Source organism: Leguminivora glycinivorella, chromosome 12 (genome assembly GCF_023078275.1).
Source record: "Leguminivora glycinivorella isolate SPB_JAAS2020 chromosome 12, LegGlyc_1.1, whole genome shotgun sequence".
NCBI classification, from domain to species: domain Eukaryota; kingdom Metazoa; phylum Arthropoda; class Insecta; order Lepidoptera; family Tortricidae; genus Leguminivora; species Leguminivora glycinivorella.
This window is the reverse complement of record NC_062982.1, coordinates 17,007,913-17,028,776: the sequence shown is the minus strand read 5'-3', so window position 1 is coordinate 17,028,776 and position 20,864 is coordinate 17,007,913. Positions and strand designations below refer to the sequence as shown.

At 36.3% G+C, this 20,864-nt stretch overlaps 1 protein-coding gene across 1 annotated transcript in view; it reads left to right on the top strand.

Moving 5' to 3' along the window:
* LOC125232181 overlaps positions 1–20,864 on the top strand; it is a 262,234-nt gene that overhangs the window by 48,900 nt on the left and 192,470 nt on the right. Inside the window, 1 exon segment of the mRNA XM_048137811.1 lies at positions 15,774–15,811. The gene's annotated coding sequence lies outside the window, so the exon portion shown is untranslated.

The window sequence follows — 20,864 nt, the reverse complement described above, 5'->3', positions numbered from 1 at the left end:
GTTTCGATCGTTAACGATTGACAGTTGCTAGGCTACTCAGCTTAAGCTTAAGATTAGATGTTTAATGTTCAGCGGTCAAAAGTACGAGTAATAAATGGATTGTTTGTGTTCTGTTTCCGTTTCGAGTATTTAAACTTGTGTGAGAATGCCTAGTTTAGGGATTGCAATCCGGTCTGATTCCCAATCCGGCCGGATCCGGCCGGATTTAGGTCCCAATCCGGCGGATCCGGCCGGATCCGGCCGGATTGGCCTTGAGGACTAAAAGTACCCAAATAGTGCCTTTTTTGCATGTTTTCACCATAATATGACAAGTATGATGGTATTTTGCATCACGATTAATAAACCAACAGTTTAAGGCTTAGAAATCAACTTGTTTACCAGTTAACAAGTAAATTTTACTATAATAATCAGTCTAAAATCAAATTATTTCGTTCTTTTGAAACCTTGATAGGATAACAAAATTATTATTAGTGTAACGTTTTACAGTAATACCTATAGAGCTTTTAAGATACGATAAAGAGCGGACATTATAACATACCTACAAACATGCATGCGTTATGAGATCAGTATTTTTAAAAAACCTGTGTTGTGTTATTTTACAGTTAAGTTTACTCACATGAAAAGAAGAACAAAAAAAAGTATCACAATCATATTAAGTAAGCATAACTATTAAAAGTCAGCTCAGAGTTAACCTTCTCAGTCTGTATAAAAATATCCAATATCGGTTAAGAAAAACTACAGTAACTAAATTAAAGCCAGCGAGAGTAATTGACCTTAGTAAGTATTATTTGCTATTGCTGAATCAACAATCTTACTGGTTACCTTTTAAAAATGTTCATTTTTAAGCTTTGAATTTTATTATTCTCGTATATGCTCTCATACTTCTCATATTATGCTGAAAACATGTTGTTGATCTTGAAGTCCTACATCACCACAGAGGTGCAAAGGGCCTTCACGAGCTCGCGCCACGCTTTGAAGATAGGCTTCAGCTACCCTCGTGGTCTGGCTCCAGCTCGACCCGGTCGCTCGTAGTCCATCCTCAACGGACCGTTTCCATGAGTTTCCAGGGCGCTCGGAGCCACGTCTTGCATTTTGCGGTTTTCAGCCGAAAGAATGGTTGCGTTATTTCATTCCCCTCTTTGAATAGTGTGCCATCCATGTTCCTTTTTGTGTCGCGGTTAGCTGCTATATACTCCATAGGTCTCGATTTCGGATAGTGTCTGGTTAGAAAACGCGAAGGATCGACCTCAGGCCATGGTTATTTGTCACTCTCCACCACTCCACATTATGCATCCCAACAAATAATCCCACAGATTTAACTACGGATTCCAAAACGTAAAGTGTAACGCGTTGCTTGAGCACATTATTTGACTTCCAAACGGCCTTCTAATGCAAAGAACTACGTACTAAAATATTTTTTGATTGGAAATCAGACCGGATTGCAATAACCTGTTGAGCGACGTTCAAATGTTCCCGTAAAATTATTTTTTTTGCACTATTTTAACATATCTAGTTACATTACCGGATCCGGCGAATTTCACCGGATCCGGTGGCATGAAAAATGCACCGGATCCGGCCGGATTACCGGATCCGCCGGACCGGATTGCAATCCCTAGCCTAGGTACTTTATGGATTGAGAAATGGACTTCCTTTAGAAAGGCTGTTGTAGGTTTAATTTATAATGCGTAAATTCTGACTTGAAGTGCCTATTCGAGAAACAGCTTCTGTTGTTATTAAGTAGACAGGAAATGTAAATCAGTGAAATAATACTATTGTCTTATAATATTGCTGAGTAATGTTATGCTGTTGTGGAATACGTCTTGCCAATCATTTAAAGTAGGTAACAGCAGTTCTCGAAAAGTTTGTACAAAAATTAAGGAAAAAGTTAAATTTGTTTTTATTATTCCTATTTTGTTACCAAGATTTTTTTGATGAATTGAGATTTCAGTAAGTTTTATATCGTCATTAAGGTTCTCTAGTATCTATATTTTTTTAATTATAACAATTATGCTGTATATATCTTACGAAAGTCGACTTATATTACTAAATGTTGGTAACAAAATAGGATCAATTAAAATTTGCTGACGTGGCTATGTACAAAGTATTCGGGAACTGCTCGTAAGTACTTAAGACCTAAATGAAGATTTGTGGTTTTCAACTTTTCATTGATGGTTCGATGGTTAAAAGAACCCCGCACGGAATGTTCGGAAAAATCCGTTCGGTCGATTTTGCTGAAATTTTGTGAAAAGATAGCCTCTAATACTCTAATTAACTGTGCGAAGATGCAACCTTAATTTATGACTAGTTTTCAAAATATAACGATTTTAGGTTTAACGAAAAATGAAGTAAGTATATATGACGCTAATATGCACTTACTACCTTTTTCCCGAAGTCAATTTTATTACGATATTAAAATGTTCTTGATATATATAAATCGTTTCACAAGGCTTTTAAAATATTGTGGACAAAGTTACTTACACTACAAGACTACGATGAATATTGCTTACTTAGTATGCGTAGTCGTTTTCCGTAATAAGAACAAACATTTGTAACTCATTTCCGTTTAATGAAAATGGCCTGTTGACATATCTCAGATTCTCTAAAATACCCTGTGCCAAAATCCCTCTTTCATCTAAGTGTGCTCTGCAACATAAGTACTTATACGGTACATAGATGTTTTTTTTTCGTAAATATATAAACCCGACATTCCAGTGACAATATATGATTGCATATACAACAAGACAAGTATGCGAAGTCGTTTGACGTAAAATATTTAAAGTATTTAAACGCAGGTGTTGGGGATCATCATTCAGTATCTGAATGTCACGAGTAATTAAAAAATTAAGTAACTTTATCAACAATATTTTAAAAGCCTTGTGAAACGATTTATATACATATATCAAGAACATTTTAATAACGTAATAAAATTGACTTCGGGAAAAAGGTAGTAAGTGCACATTAGCGTCATATATACTTACTTCATTTTTCGTTAAACCTAAAATCGTTATATTTTGAAAACTAGTCATTAATTAAGTTTGCATCTTCGCACAGTTAATTAGAGTATTAGAGGCTATCTTTTCACAAAATTTCAGCAAAATCGACCGAACGGATTTTTCCGAACATTCCGTGCGGGGTTCTTTGACCTACAGTTTAATACATTCATTATTATTTAACATATTTAAGGCCGAATTTATCTTCTCAGTAGGCCTAGCACATGATGGCCGCGGGAGTATGTCGCCGCGAGATAGACTACCCGTCCTTATGTCATTAATACAGTTAGAAGAAGACGTGGCATCTATCTCGCGGCGACATACTCCCGCGGCCATCATGTGCTAGGCCTACTGGTCAAATCCGACACTCTTGTTAAGATTGTTAAGTAAATTAACTGATGGGTATAATTTTGTTCCTAATAACCTCTTCTGCGATGCATTATTAATATTCTTATTTTCATAATGTAATAATTCTTATCGTCATTGAATTAAAAAACTTACAAGCGAGAGTTAGGAAATAAAGTTGACACAACTGCATCCGTTAGATCAGTTGTTCAAACAGATTTCTCAAATATTTCAAAACACAATACATATTTTGATATGAGTAGTATGTGGCAATGTAGGTATTACTAGGTAATATTTGAAAAGAAATACATACCTGCCAGTAAAGTTATTCTATAGTTTTAATTATTTATTTATTGGTCAATATTTATTCAATTTAAATTATAAAATGGGTACAAATTAGCGGGTAAAAACGCATTTTATTATTAGGTGAAATTACAAAATACCAAAATGAAATTAAATTTTTCTACTATTAAAAACTTAAATAACTGTAAAACTCAGGAAAAACTCGCTTCGCTCGTTACATCCAGTATAAAATAGTTTTAATTACAAATTTTATATTAATCTAGTTGTATTTGGATCAGAATTGGCGTTCATGCGCGAACGAGTACCGGATCTAATAGACTTTTTCGAGGCGAGGCCCACGGAGGGCTCTTCCTGAGGGGAGGCAAGGGGCCCGGCTCTCTCCCCCCTAAATCCGGGCCTGGCGCGAACTATACGTTATTACTTATTAACTATCCAACTGTGGGTACGTACATAAGTCAAATAGTAGTCGCTTTCTTATCTGTATGGACCTTTGAACCATCGGATTTTAAATGTCACTAAAACACGATCCTTATTGGGAGACACGATTATTTTTATTTAGAATTTATTATGTAATTTTTGACGATCACGATGATAAGATAAACATGATTTTGACATGTAGCAAATTTAAAGTTTAAATCTAATCTAATCTAATTGTTAGCCCTCGATTGTTAAAATTGCATTTTTGAGTAGTCAAGGTAAATGCCGAAATGGAAGATTATACTCACATAAACGTTGCGTTGCGTTACAGCACTTTGATAACCGTTACCTCAGTTTACTGTTGCTTGATTGTTTAATGTTTACCTCGTAACCTGTCATTAAGTTTAACAAAATCCCTTTCTCGAGATTTTCACACGGCGCTTCCCACCATGATATAATTGACTACTTTAGCGTCGTATGCGCAAGGTGCCAATCAATCTGTTCTAAGGGTTCCGTTGCATAAGATGGAAAACATAAGATTATTTATGTTATTAGTTTGAGATACCTCCGTTACTCGTATGAGTCGTATGCCATTAAAATAACATATTTGAGACGACGTCATGAAAAGCGCTGGTGGCTTAGCGGTGAGAGCGTGCGACTTTCAATCCAGAGGTCGCGGGTTCGAACCCAGTACCAATGAGTTTTTCGGAACTTATGTGCGAAATGTAATTTGATATTTGTCAGTCGCTTTTTGGTGAAGAAATACATCATGAGGAAACCGGACTAATCCCAATAAGGCCTAGTTACCCCTTCGAGTTGGAAGGTCAGATAGCAGTCTCTTTCATTAAAACTAGTCTATACCAAATCTTGGGATTAGTTGTCAAAGTTGACCCCAGGCTCCCATGAGCCGTGGCAAATGCCGGGATAACGCAATGTTGAGTGAGACTACATGAATTGTAAGTTGCAATACCTTACACCTTACTACCTACTTACCATCGTCGTCGTATGCTTAGTGTTGTTATAAGACTAGTCTTGAAGACTTTTAAACCTTAAAGACTTGCAAACCCTAAAGGTTCACGCTTTAAAGACTCAAGCGTTAAAGGTTTTAGCTCAGAAACGGTTCAGAACCTTAACGACTCAAGCTTTTTATGAGCTTTTAAGAGTGAGTCTTTAAGACTCGGGCTTCATAGAGAGCTCAAGCCCCCTAAACCTCGAAGGTCTGTGTCAAGCTTTAAGAGCTCAAACAACGAGCTTTATAGGCAGATAGTATTTATTTTTAACCCTTAATTTGACGTGTCGGTTTGGTAGATTTTAGGGTTCCGTACACAATGGGTAAAAACGTAAGTCTATTACTAAGACTCAGATATCCGTCCGCCCGGTCACGTCACCACGCTGAATCTCATGTATCTCAGGATACTAAAAAGTACGGAGCTCTCAGTGGGCGAGTCCGACTCGCACTTGGCCTGTTTTTTTACTTCTGTTGACCTTAGGATCTAGTTTATTAAAAGCTCATTTAAGACTTAAATGCTACAAACCTAATAGACTTAAACCTTCAAAGCTTAGGAGTCTTTAAAGCTTGAGGACTAAAGACTCGAGGATTGTGTGCTCGTAAGCAGTAACACAAACTTATAAGGTTGAGGCTTATATGGTCGAGGCTTTAAGGTTCTAGGCTTTAAGACTCAGAAGTCGCGACTCGAGTTTTGTAGTTTACGCCTCAAAGCTTAAATTCACAAAACTACGTATGCTTCATGAACTGTTGTTGTTGCAATGCTGTTTGGTAATTTATAAGTACGATTAGAAATCACATATGTCTTAAACATGTATTAATAAGCTTCTTTTAGTCACTATTAAAAACTTACTCTCATTATTCAGGTACTAAAATCAACAATAGATCCCAAGATATTTACAAGTACCATTGTTAATCATACTCATATATCACATGTTTGCGCTTTCAAACATATATGCGAGATGACGTGCGAGAAAGTGACAGCACGTTGTAAACAATGATTAAACGGTTTTTGTCCATCTATCACAGGTAGCTCAGTACAATCGATTACGTGTTCTGATGATATTTGCTGATAAAAACTATGATGGAGGTGAAGAGAAATTTACATGATAGATATCAGAGGGCATGGAATCTGAGAGAATAAATAAGATAGACAAGTGTGTGAACCTATGTTCTCTCTTTATTTGCAACTGAAAATAGAGGTGCGTAAGGTTGCGTTGCGTCGGATTGGATATTATTTACTTACTAAGTAATATAAATAAAATAATGAATAGTTCGATTTGGAAATAATGAAAATTAAATCACTTTTAAGACTCAGAAGCATTGCTGCATTTCTTTTGTTTTTGAGCCTTGGTAACTGGATAAAAATTCTAAATAGGTTTGTTGATGTACTATGTAGCCAAAAGCATATATTTCAAAAATCATAATCTAGAAATAGCCAGGTCCTAAAGTATAATTTTGTAATTTCAAGAATTGAAGAATATGTAATGAAACCTTAATAAACATTAGGTAAAAAGTAACCATCGAAGGTAAGCGAAATATTTCCAACTCGACTCGACACTATTAAAATGATAATTATGTTTTTGCAGATATTATACATTATTACAAGGTAGAAAGCCAGTGTTCCCATGTCACAATGGAGGCGAGAGCTTGTTCACAAGCTTACGTAACCCCAAACACGATGCAAAGAAGAGCAACCGATGGATATGGAGTTTTTGATTAGCTAACTTCAAATTTGGAAGAAAGTGGCTTAGTTCAAATTGCTTTGCGGCTGAGTAATGACCTTTGATGGAAATGGAATAATGGTGGAGCTTTCGTTAAGAATTATGTTATTTAGATAATTTGAATGTAAAAAATATTGTTTTTGGCTTTAAAGGTATATGTTATGCATTATACATATTGCAATCTTACAAACAGTAGGTGAGTAAGTTGCTTATTATTAGGTCTAATATATGATCAGCAGGAAGCGCTGGTAGCCTAGTGGTAAGTGCGTGCGACTTTCGTTCCGGAGGTCGCGGGTTCGAACCCCGGCTCGCACCAATGAGTTTCTCGGAACTTATGTGCGAAATGTCATTTGATATTTGCCAGTCGCTATGCTATCACTATCGCGGTGAAGGAAAACGTCGTGAGGAAACCGGACTAATTCCAATAAGGTGGCAGTCGCTTTCGTAAAACTAGTGCCTACGACAAATCTTGGGATTAGTTGTCAAAGCGGACCCCAGGCTCCCATGAGCCGTGGCAAATGCCGGGATAACGCAAGGAGGATGATAAATATATGATCAGCAGGTTTGACAAACTCTTTTTTGTCGGTTCCTTGTTACTAAAGATAGTGCTTCTTGTCTTAGACGCCCTTGTTATTTTTCTTTATCAGTCTTGATCTCCTATATCCCTTTGACAAAGACGTCTGTAAAGGACTGAATTACCTAAGTCTTGAGTTGTGGTAGTCTATAATCTGATGTTGATGTTACACTTTACAAACATTTATACCTCTAACATTTCAGGAAGTATTAAAATTCGCCTGTGTAAGATTGCATAATAGTGTCTACTTTTGTCGCGACCCATATTTAGAAATATCGTGACAACGCACCGAAATCAAAACTTCCTCCACCGTTAACCGTCTGTTTTCCTCGATACAAAAGCAATAATTTTACCCGCCGACGTTTGCTTCTAAGAGCTCGTTCGAAAACAGAGTGCACGTTTGAATCCCGTGCTAACAACTCTAACAAGGCCTGTCTCGGCTTCGTTACCAGACAATGCAAGTAATGTGCTACAAGTGGCAGAGGTTAGGACAGACAACTGTGGCATAATGAGGCAGACACAGATTGTGTACACGTTATACAGTGCGCTGTTCTGTTTGGGCTTTATTCTAATCCTTATTTATCCTTCCTTGAATTGTAATCTGCCTCTCAAGCAATACATAGTATTATTTTCAGTACAGATGGTGCTTTTTACGCACTAGTGCGAGAAGTGGTTAATTTCTTGTCAGGTCGAAATTTCGGAGGGCCCTCTGCACTGAAAACGTCGTACGATACACGTGCGAAAAGGTAATTCGTAACTCGTGTCGATTTAAAACACTCCCTTCGATTATGTTTTAGTTTATCGCCACTCATTTCGAACTTCCTCTTTTTCACACTTGTATCGTAATGTACCATTTTGTAGGAGGGTGTTAAAGTAAAAATATGTACCTACTTAAGTTTTTATTATTTTTACAAGAATAACTTATTCCCAATTTTGATTTCTTCTTGATTCAGTTTCTTGATAAGAACCTTTAGCATGCAGTATTTAAACTAATATTGTCTTCGGTGACCGCGACAGTTACTCATGAAATAAAAGAACCTTTAGCATGCAGTATTTAAATTAATATTGTCTTCGGTGACCGCGACAGTTACTCATGAAATAAAACTATGGAAACGGATTAAACTAGTTAATTAGTCCGATGCTAATATAAGACGTGACCCAGTTGTTATGAATATAGAACGTTTTTCTCTAAGGTCAACTGACCTACGTAGTATTGGAATTGCAACGAACATCAATATTAAAATCGCTACAATCTGACCGATGACTCAAGGTTGACCGCCTTCTTGACCTAGTAATTTGCGAACACAATAATATTTGGTAACTCTTGCTTGTTTAACCTTTGGCAATAACATTGATCCTATTATTTTAGATCTCAAATGTTACTTGTTCTCATTTTTTTACGACTTGCTACAGAGATCGCGCAGTTGGGGCGTCCTATGGCGCCGACATTTACGGATTGTGTTTTCTAATAAACCAATTTTAATTAAGTATTATTTATTAATTAATTTTATATAAATCACTATATTACTGTATGTCTTGAAGTTTTCTCTACTTTTGGCCTTTGTAGCATAGTTTCATCTTGTCCACCGTTCGCATTATTTACTAAACAACAAATGGTGTCCACGTTTTTCTTTTAGGTAATTATCGCGAACGACAAACAAAATAAAACTATGTGACTAGTGTCTAAAGTGGGCGAATGTTTAGGGCAATAACAATAGGCCAACCAGTGGTGGGTAAAATACGGAATAAAACGAATTTTTGGTGTAAATCTGGCCCTCCTCAATTAAAAAAAATGTTGATCGTCAATGAAAAACGTTTGCCTACCACTGATTACTAGACGGACAATGGTGTCTTAAGACGCTACGATACCCCTCATTTCTCCATACAAACGCTCTCGCCTGTTTCCTCTCTGGTTTTTGAAGTTAGATCAATGGTTTTTTCAACACAGGTTTTTATTATCAATATCTGTGTCGGACCGTTTTGCTTTTTTTGATATTTTTGTTTTAAAAGGAATTAGAGCCTCTCAAAGTTGGCCAAAACGGCTTAATTGAATTTGCCAGAAAGAAAGGCGTGGTATTCAAAACTGAGATCAATTATCCAAAAAAACGAAACGGTCCGACACAGATAATTTCCTTGTCATTCTGATTTCCAAATTTCGTAACGATTGGTTAAGTTTTGGAGGAGGAAACAGTCGAGAGCGGAACCTCGATTTTTGCAGTTTTTACGCGGGATTTCGCGCCTGACCTGCAGTTGTCCCTATCGCACCAAATTTAGGGGCGGGGCTAAGTTTTTAAATACGTACACTGAAATAAAGTGATGGGTAATACTTGACATCTAATGTCGATAATCTAGTGATGTGAAAAGTTATCGATATACTACGTCGAAATATCGACATACCTACCGTGTTTGACGAACTTTTTAGTTATAAATACGTACTATTATATACTTTGTGGAAATACTAAGTCCATATTTTTATAAGTATAGGTACGTAACAATTGCATACAGGTATAGGTTTATTTTTTACATGCATAACTTTTCTCGTCATTGGTTTACTAGTATTAATTATAAAGTTATGCTGTATTTTACGATAGATTCCACGAATATTAGGCAACCATTTGGTATTCGATCTTTTCAGTCACTTTGCAGAAAATTTGGTATTCGGTCATTATTGCTTATTTATTACTATTCTGCCAAACACCAATTAGGTAAGTAGTTATATTATATGTACTTATTTACATACAATAAAAGAAAACATAATATTAATGATATAATTCATGTTTTAAAATATATCAAAAAACGATGGGCCTTATTTAGTAATACACAGTTTGTTCAGGTTGGTACATGTAGGTACCTGCTCTTAATAAGGCCCAGTCCTTATATTTCTTCTAAGTTTTATCAGTCATGCCGTTTTGTACATTTTCTTCGCAGACATAGAATCAAAAAATGCCCTAAATAGTTACTACTTTAAATAAGGCTCACTTCTTAAGTTTTATAACTGTAATAAGTATTTATACTACGGTCTTTCGTCTAAAACACATTTATTCAAGACTATGCATTTAGGTTATGGTACTCTAAATTAGAGGGGTTCAAGTCTTAACAAGCAGTGCGTCAAGGTCAATGTAGTCAAGATATCAATTTGGTCGCGCGCCTTAGATCTGGTCAGTCATCCTCTCATATTAACCTAACTAGAACACTATGGTGTCACAGACGGCTACCTAAATGTTGTTGCCTCCTTCTTAAGGGGGCGTAAACAGCTGACATCGGTACGCGGTGCGAAGTCCGACCTTCTCAAGTTGGGAGACATTGCGGTGCCGCAGGGTTCAGGGACAGTGTATGGCGAAGGCGTCTGTGTGCATGCGCACGCGCACAAATAAAGTGGCTTTCTGCGGGCTTTCTTGCTTACTATTTTGCCGAATACCAATTAGGTAGTTATATTATATGTAACATACAACAAAACCAAAATATTAATGATGTAATTGGTGTTTTAAAATATTTTAAAGAACGATGGGCCTTATTTAGTATAGTTGGTTTGGTACCTGCACTAAATAAGGCCCATAATTATATTTCTCCTTAAGTTTTATCAATCATGCCGTTTTGTACATTGTCTTTGCGGACATACGGACATAAAATTAAAAAGTGCCCGAAATAAGTTAACCTCCAGGCTCCAGGGATTCAATGTCCTAATACTAGGATAAAATACCTGTGATGAAATTTGAATCTACGTTAAATGGAATTGAGTTGCTTTTGTTTTGAATCGTTCGATTTTCACACAAAAGAAATTCAGCCCTGTTTTCTAGTATCATTGATTTAAATTTGTTTAGGATTTTTTTTGTGGGCCGCTATAGAGGATAAAGTACTGCACTAGTAAGGCCCATCGCTCGCTTGTTAAGTTTTGTAACTTGGTGTAAACATTGTGTTTATAAATATTATCTATTTTTTGTAATAAGTATTTAAACTAAGGTCTATCGTCTAAAACACATTTACTCAAGACTATGCATTTATGTTATGGTGCTCTAAAATTAGAGGGTCCGAGTCCTAGCAAGTGGTGCGTTAAGGTCAATGCGGACAACATTGGCATAACAAGTTTTATAACTTGGTGTAAACATTGTGTTCATGAATACTATCTATTTTTTGTAATCTTATACTTTTAAACGAGCAATTCTTGTATATTTATTTATTTATTTATATATATACCGACGATCTCGGAAACCGCTCTAACGACTTCGCTGAAATTTGTTATTTGGGGGTTTTACGGGGTGAAAAATCGATCTAACTTATCATTAGGTCCCGGAAAACGCGAATTTTCGAGTTTTATGCGTTTTTCTTCGCGCGCCATCTCGTGTGCAGTAGTTGTACTGTTAAGACAGAATTCTTTCGGTCGATGTAAGTACTATTTATTGCAAAGACTAGATGGCGACACAGGTCAAGGCTAACACGAATAGAAAAATACACTATTTGAGCTTTTGTGGCGAAACGCACGCCATCTCGTGTGGAGTAGTTGTGTCGTTAAGGCTGAGAATTCTTTCGCTCGATGTAGGTACTATTTATTTTTGAACTAGATGGCGACACATGTCAAGGATACGAAACAGAACCGACCGAAGCTCGGTCGCCCAGATATTAAGTATTTAAACTAAGGTCTATCATCTAAAACACATTTATAATAATAATAATAATATAATTTCTTTATTCAGACACAAGTCCATGATTATTGTTAGTTAAGTTCTTAAAAACTATGTTATTTTAACTAATTACAATTAATAATTCTTACCTAATTAATTTAAGTAATAAATATCCCCACTATGGGGGTTTATTAGTGCCGACATCCAATTTCTTTGCAAAAGACTATCTGGCCTGTCCGCAAGCATGCTTAGAATGCTGTTGGGACTACCCTGTATTCTGCTCCTGATGGACAAGGCTTTTTTACGCATTACGGCATGGAAGTCGTCTACGTGAGCGTCTGCGAACATTCCAGATGCGCTGCAGAATCTAGGGAGTCCCATCAGAACCCTAAACATGTTATTATAGAGAACACGTAAGGCGTTGAGTGCTCTCTGGGTATAACTAAACCACAGGCCACTGGTGTAAAACGATTGACAGAAGGATTTGAACAAGGTTCGCTTTACTTCTCCCGAACAATGAGCGAACCTGCGAGCCAGCATATTCCCCCGAACAGCCAAAGCCCTATGTTCCCTCTCAATATCACTATCGTCCTTTAAATCACTCCTGATAATGTGACCTAGATACTTGAACTTGTCAACCCTCTCCAGCTCCTTATCGTACAGTTTGATGGGCGGCATATATCCTAGAGACCTGCCTCGCACCGCGAAAGCCATGACCTGGGTTTTAAGACAATTTACTCAAGACTATATATATTAACCTTATAGCAGAATGGATTTACCCAGGTTTGAAGTTAAGCGACACAATTACGCTTAATTCGGTATGTAAGAAATACCTTAATTTTTGTTAACTTACTGATGGGCCTTATTTCATACATGCAGCAATTTGGGTTCATGTGCACCTACTTAATGCACAATTGCACATGGACCCAAATTTTTGACCTATTTACACTTATATAATTATAAAATGTACATAACATTTCGAGACTTTTAACCGGGCCTTATTTGTATGTAGATTACAGATGCCCTTACTTGGTAGATGAAATGAGTGTTATAGATAACACGTAGATCGATTGTAAAATTAAAACGTAGATCTACGTTTTAATTCTATGGTAACAGAAATGCTGATAGGTATCCAAGTATCAATAAGTTCTAAATAATAAAAATATCAAATCTATACGTTTAAGTTCCGATACCTAGGTTTAAATTTAGCTGGCAAATTAGTTAAGCATTTTTATGGTTGGTCTTGTTCTGTGCTAAGCCTTGTATTTCTAATGCTAGATAGGTAATATGTATTATACCTACAACCCTACAAAATTAGAAATATAAGATGCATATGTAGCTTTCCATCTGAAAAAGGTCCTTATGCTTCATATGCAATAAGATTTTGTTTGGCAGATTTTTTGTTAGAATTCTGCTAAAAAGTTCTAATTACCTACACTCTTGGAACATAATCTGGTGTCTGGTAAGTATAATAGGTACCAAATTGCCCTAGTTAAATTTTCCTACGCTTTCATTTCTGTCAAACATGTGCAAAAAATAATGAATAAGATTTACATAAACTTTTGGTAGATACTGTCAACCAATTAGCTAGAACCCTGTCGTATTGACACCGTGCTTTATTTGCTATAGGTAGAAGTCAGTTTTACTTTTACTGTGAAAGAGGTCTACAGTGGCCTATGACCTAGGATTCAGATTGGTTGACTGTACGTGCCTACTCCTATAATATGGCTTCTCTTTGACATCGAAAAGGTTTTAGCTTTTTACATACCGAATAACTTTATTTCGCTAACTTTATTTCGCTAACATGATTTCTTTTAATATAATCACATTATGTATAAGATAAGGAACTGTTTTTACAATACTTAAAACATTACAAATTTGCATTTTAGTCAAATCAGTTCACTTAGACTTCACGGAGTCCAAAACATTACGCATTAGAAGTCCGAAACTAGAGAAATATAGAGAGAGCTCGAGGTACTTGCGCCGGCGCGGCGGAGGACGCGGTTGTGTGCGTGAGCGACGCGCACGCACACAGGGCCCCTCTGTGGGTTCCACCCCCGTCAGCGCGACGGCAATAAAGACCTAAAAATCTCAAATTTGAATTCGGGCTTCGGTATCGTATCCTCTTAAGTTTTCACTGCGTAACTTCTATTTGTGACGCTTCTTTCTGTAATCTGTATGCGGTAACAGGTAACCAAAGATGTTTACAACCCAAACTAGAGCAGATTTGACAGTTCCAAAAATAGCTTTTACAGCCTTTCGTAACACGTCGTTATTCTTTCATTTGTACCGTCGACATAACACGCTCTTTTATTTTCAAATACATCCATCACGTGCAGCGTTCATCACTCAAACGTTTACGTAAGTGTTAACGATAACTATAAAAGATACAGTTTACAGTTAATCTTTAGTTATTGATAGCTCAAATCTAAAGAATTAGGATTTAACATCGATTATACAGATCTAAAGCTCTATAGTTATATCCTGATCCGCTTGCGTAAGCTGTCAATGCTAACTAGTCACGAATAGTCTATTAAAATTTCCGTCATAAGAATGCAGTCCATTAGACCTCCAAAAACACAAGACAAAAGAGGTAAAACATGTTCAGAAATTTCCTTATTCGACAAACAAAGCTTCACTTGCATCCATAATCAGTTGTTGGTGCTTTCTTGTACTGCCTGACGTCACAAAAGCTAACATACTGCCTTATTAAAATTCAATAAAGGTGACGTCGGGTTCAAAGCCAGATGCCTCGTCACGCCCGCGGCTGCCTGTCGACAAATGTGGTGCGATAACACAAGGCTGCACGCAAACAGGGTGGTCGACACCTTCTGTAAGGCCATTGTTGATTAGCTATTGTTTTGACAGCTGAGTATATTTTAATTCTCCATGTCTTAAGTCTAAATAAGCGGCATTGTCACACAAAACATGGAAAATTTTTCGATTATATCTTGCTTCATCACATCTGAGACAACAATACCTACTCCACAATGTTTCTCAATTTTAGAAAATACTTATAAGAGCTTTTTGCTGCTTCTGCCTCGAGTTTGGAGTCATTGTCCCACGAACTCGTAAAAATGACTTGTCTTGCGTAACAATTAGTTTATTTCTTTCCGTTTTACAATGTTAGAGTTTGGAGCCTTAACGGTGAAGTTACTTCATTCCAGGTGAATATCTCTTATAATTGTTTTAATTATGAGAGCCTTAAGTTGATTAAACCAATTAGAGATAATGATGGAGATGTCATGCACGTCAATAATAATGAATGCATGTTAGAAATCACGGTAATTCTATGCGTAAAGTTAACTCGCGATAATAAATTTCAACTAGTTGAGCGTGTCTTCATAAACTAGGGAAGATTTATCTCCATCATTTCCCTCGATATCATTGAGTTCAGTTTCTCCTTGTCCGAGTTGCTCGTTCTACAGGTTTCGTATTATATTAGTTACGTCTGTTGCAAAATCTGAAGTATGATTTAATATAAATTTTATAATAAAAAACTTCATCCATACAAATCTTGACCACACCTACACTAGGAACAGGTTCTACGCACACAGACGCATCATTTATTTTGTCAAAATGGCCGGCTATCGACTCGTTGGATCACCTCTTACTTTCGTTATTTTCACTTTCGATCCCAGTAATATATTGTATACGTTACATTTGTTCGTCGCCGTCGTAACTTCCGTAGGGGGCGTTACTGTTTACATTTAATCACATTTATCATTGATGCAGCATCTTGCCTTAACGTTTTTCTTTTTGCATTTTCTAATCACGTTATTTTCTTAATTACAGATTGTGAGCGGTTTTGTGGCGTTCTTCTCTAGTTCAAGGTAAGCTTTTCAATAGATTTTTTTTAATTTTATTTATGATATACTCACATTTATAATAAGATTGGTCGTTTTTTAATTTACAAATTGAAACAGTTAATAAGATTTTTCAAATAAATAAACTCAAAATTTTTCCAAGCTTTTGTTTGCCTGTAACACGTAAATAAAAAACACAACAAAAATATAATTAATTTTAAAAGAATATGTACTTGATGAGCATTTTTAAAATAAAATAAATAAACAGATATCACCGAGTCTAATGTAATTACGTAAACAATGCGCGTTAAGTTGAGGAAGTCATATCTTTAAAAAAATCCTGTGGAAGTGGCGGCCTTGGTACTACCGGGTTCCGTCGGAAATGACGGTGGCTTCTATTACTGTGTTATGAATGCCAGTAGTAGAGTTGTGCCGTTCTCGAGAACGTTCTCATTTGACTATGGAGAATATTCTCCTAAGAGAACATTTCCCATACAAGCGGGAGAATGTTCTCGGGGAACGGCACAACTCTAGCCAGTAGGTATGTTAGTATTTAGCACGTGGACAAGGGCGGATCCAGCTTCGTACCCAGGGGGTCACTTGGTCAATGTGTGCCCAGCCCAGGGGGTCACGTGGTCAATTTGTATAGCCAACCTAGGCTCCGGGGTGGAGAGAGGGAGAGGGGGGGTCATGACAAGTAAAATTTTCTTTCTATGTCAGATCATTAAGCTGCTATTGACTTATTCATAGGTACTGAGTGCCGCTAAGCTAAGCTCGCAAGGTATAAATATTTTACTTAAACTGCTTGCGCTGATATAAACTATAAAGACCTAGTAAGAAGTGAAAGTTTCTAATAAAACAATTCCAAAATAAAAACCCAGTCACAAAATAAAATCCAAAGAATTCTTTCTTGCCCTTCAGATCAACGAACCTAACAGGTGCTGGGTACGCGTAAAACTGTGAAATAGTCTATAATTACAGGCCCGGGAGGTGGTCATTGGTCACAGTACAATAACTAGAGCCATCTACAGGTACTGATAGTACCTCTCCAGAGTTCACAAAATACTGGTCATAAAAGGCTTCGATAGTGTGGTTAAAGTTCAACGAACCACAGAAAGAAATGAAGATCTTCATCTGTTTCGACAACATTGTAACGAGGTTCCCTGCGGCTGAATGATTGTTTTGTCATAGATAAAGATATAGTTTTATTGTGTGATAATCAAGTAATTAAGTTTCATTTAGATTGCATCAAATGAAATAATGTTAGATTATAACAATCGTAATAAGCTGTGTAATAAAACGTTTTTAACTACATCTGCAAAACTGAGTGCAAAACTTTGTTATTATAATTTGATTAGGATTAGAGTAAAATTCTTCATAATAAAAATCAATTCTATAAGTAATAGTCGCAAATAAAGTTAGTCATTAATCGGAAAGATCTAAGTAACTTCTGAAATATTAAACCCCCATTGAGTTTAGCATTACTGTTATGACAGAATTAAAATAAAATAAATAATTAAAAAAAACACAATCGCAAAATTATCAATACCACAACTAAAACCGGTACCAGTATATCACGGAGAAAATCGAATTTCGAATGCACCTGGCGCTTTCGCCAATCCAAAGCGCTCTAATGTCTACTCTATGGTCTTATATAAGACCTTATAACTCAGGGGTCTCGGTCACCGTGTGACCCTTGTGACAGGTTTCTTATTGGAGGTTACGCCTTGTATTTGTAGATGACTTTGAGATTGTAGAGTTAGACAATGTGTTAGATTTATTAGTCTTTATAATACGTATCTATTGAAAAACAGTATTGCACGTAGTAAATACTGACTTGCATATCAGGGAACCCAGTTGAAAATTGTAAAGAAAAAGAATGTGCACGTCTTGCTAGTTTTTTTTAACTTTTTGTAGCATCTTTCATACCAATCAGACTTTTCGTTTGTCACTAGGCGATGCTACAAGCGTTCCCTAGGTTTGCCGTAGATAATAAGTACTGAAGTGAATCAAGTTGTATGTATTTATAATCCTGTTGCAACATAAATTATAATTATCATCTGTATCTATCTATATCTACAAGATATCATTTTTCAAATATAACAACCAAATCATCATTAAATCACATGTAAATCTTGTTCGCTGATCGTTTATGCTTATCTGTCTTAATGGATATTATGAATATTATGATAGTTACATAAATTGACATCAACATCCTTTTTGTTCTTTTATTATAGTCATCACTATTACGAGAAAGACTTTCAAAATTAGCTATCGAAGCGTAAAGGAAATTGACATAACACTGGTTTGAGCGGCACTTTCTTTTGAGTAGAACACGTTTGGTTAGTGGAAAATTCGGTAGGAAAGCTGTTATATCATAATTATTTATGTACGTTTTAAGAATACATTGCAATAGTGAGTTACAGTGAACTAAATATGTAAAAATATGTATGTATACATACATACATACATACAATACATACAATCACGCCTGTGTCCCATGAAGGGGTAGGCAGAGCACATCAAACTACTCAGGTTTCAGTGCCACTCTTGGCAAATAAGGGGTTGAAAGAAAACGAAACTGTGACATTGCAGTGACAGGTTGCCAGCCTGTCGCCTACGCCACAATTTAACCCATATCCCACAGTCGCCTTCTACGACACCCACGGGAAGAAAGGGGGTGGTGAAGTTCTTAACCCGTCACCACACGGGCAATGTGTATAATATAATACATGTTAGTATATATTATAATATATATATATTAATATATATATATATGTATGTATATAATATATATTAGGTTCAAATAGGGGTCTACTTCTGCCACTCTTTTGTCCGTAAAAGTGATCTGAAGATTATGAAGTTACTTATTTACTAGATTCTGCTGTTGAATAATAAATGTATTGAATATATGCTCTTCTCTTATAGAAAGGATATAAATATGTACTATGGTTGACCATGACCATTGTCAAGTTTATTGAATTGTCATTGGACCAGTAAGGCGAATGACCAGAATGCGGGTCGGAATTCATAAAGTGCAATTTAAATTTTATCAACTAGATCTTATGGTACACTTTTCTATCAGCGATATAAAAGCCCTACCATCTGATAAACCTTTGTCAACTTGTCATTATAACTTCACGCATCGTGTACCTTGGGATTTACAAGCATTAAATATTATCACCAATTTATATCGACATCACATACCTATAGGGCTCAGTGCAACCCCGGGCTAAACCAGACTGGTCACACATACAAGTCAATCCTGATCAAGCCGGCATTTCAGACGTCAGCGTTTAGAAGATTATACGTTTTGACAGCTGTCAAATTATAGCCTTAGATAATCGATAGGCGGCGTAATCGATTATTCGTTTCTATAATGTAATCGATAAGATTTCTCTCGGAGATGTGACTTTCTGCATTCTTTGTTTTTGTTGCAAATTGAATAGCTATCTATCTATAAATAACAGGTTAGGTTTTGCTATTGATTTATAAAGCTAGTCATTATGTAGTTGGTTACGTCTGTTTGTGATTTCAATTAGCTCTTGCAAATCCGTTTACACTCAAGATAATTTTTGTCTTTTTTTATTGTTTTCAACATTTAAACGTTAATAGTATGAAACAGTAGCTTATCATTTACTAAACGTAGGAATAACTATGAACCTGGTCATACAGGAAACGATACAAAAAAAAGATTACCTATAGTTTAAACGGTTAACCGGGGTGGCTTTAAAACGCAGGGGCGACTATGAAAATTTGGTTTTAAACTTACAGTATGACTACTGTAAGTAAATTCGCGATTTTCTATTGTAGATTGACAAGAATATTTATTGATCTAACTCGTTAAATGAACAGTTTTAGTAAATAATCAATAATGTCAATTTTAGAGCCGTTCAAATACCATCAAAGTAACCCGAAATTTTTCTAAAGCCACCCCGGTTGATGGTAAAGTAAAAGCAAATGTAATATAAGGTAATCTAAAACTTATTAAGAAGCTATGCTTATTACAACGTCGATCTCTGTTCCCATTTTAAATTACCTCGCGAACCTATCATGGGGCCAAGAGCGTAAAATAATTACGTGTACGTATTTGGCAAGAATATCAAAACGCTGTTATCCAACATTTGCATGTAGACCATAATACAGCCTCCATCGCGTGTCGGCCTCATTCCGCAATTTTACTGTCAATCCTTTTGAAGCCTTTCAAATTATACCTGCAGTTTTAAACCGGGTTCGATACAAGACTGGTAGCTTCTGAATACCAAAATAAACGGTAATTTCCTTTTCATTCAAAGGCAGAGAATTAGCGAACGAGAATATTCTTTTTTTTTTTTTCGAAAAAAGAAACTGCAGCACGTCAATTTGTAGCCTCTGGTTCACTTGGTTTTTCAATTTCACCTGACCATTAAGAAGTACATGTAATATCTTTGAAAAATATTTTACAAGTTCGCCCCGTTTATGGATTGGACCACAAACTGTATATTTCACAGTAATTTGCCATGAGAGTCTGCAGAAAGAGAAGGGTCACAGATGTACATATACGCCATCTCAGGAGTTGCAGGTTGTCAAAGATATGCAAGAGACGAAACACCGTTATCCTCATTAGGGCACTGGTCCCACCGCGAGCTAGCAAACTATGAGCACACAAAAGATAATCACTCCCGCGTAAATAAAAGAGACACAGCGATGTTTATAGTTACTAGCCCAGCGGTGAGCTATCAATATCGCTGTGTCTCTTTAGCCATTTAGGCCAATTGATAGTATTTGAGACATTAAGGAAAAATACTTTGAGAAAACAAATAACTTTTGTACCAGTAACCTCCGACCGCGTGGAACGAATGAAGCAAAGTTTAGTTCAGGCGCTACCCTCCCTGTCTTCCGATATGAGTCCTAATAGTATGTATAATTCATTCTTTCACACTTTTCTGCAACATTATAATGCAATATTTACTTCAAAATCGGTCGTAGTTAGTGGTGCATCAGTTTTTAGTGAGTGGGCTACTGCAGAGTTACATCAACGAAGACGTGCATTGTATGCCTTGTATGAAGAACGGCGGTTTAATACGAGTGATGAATTTAA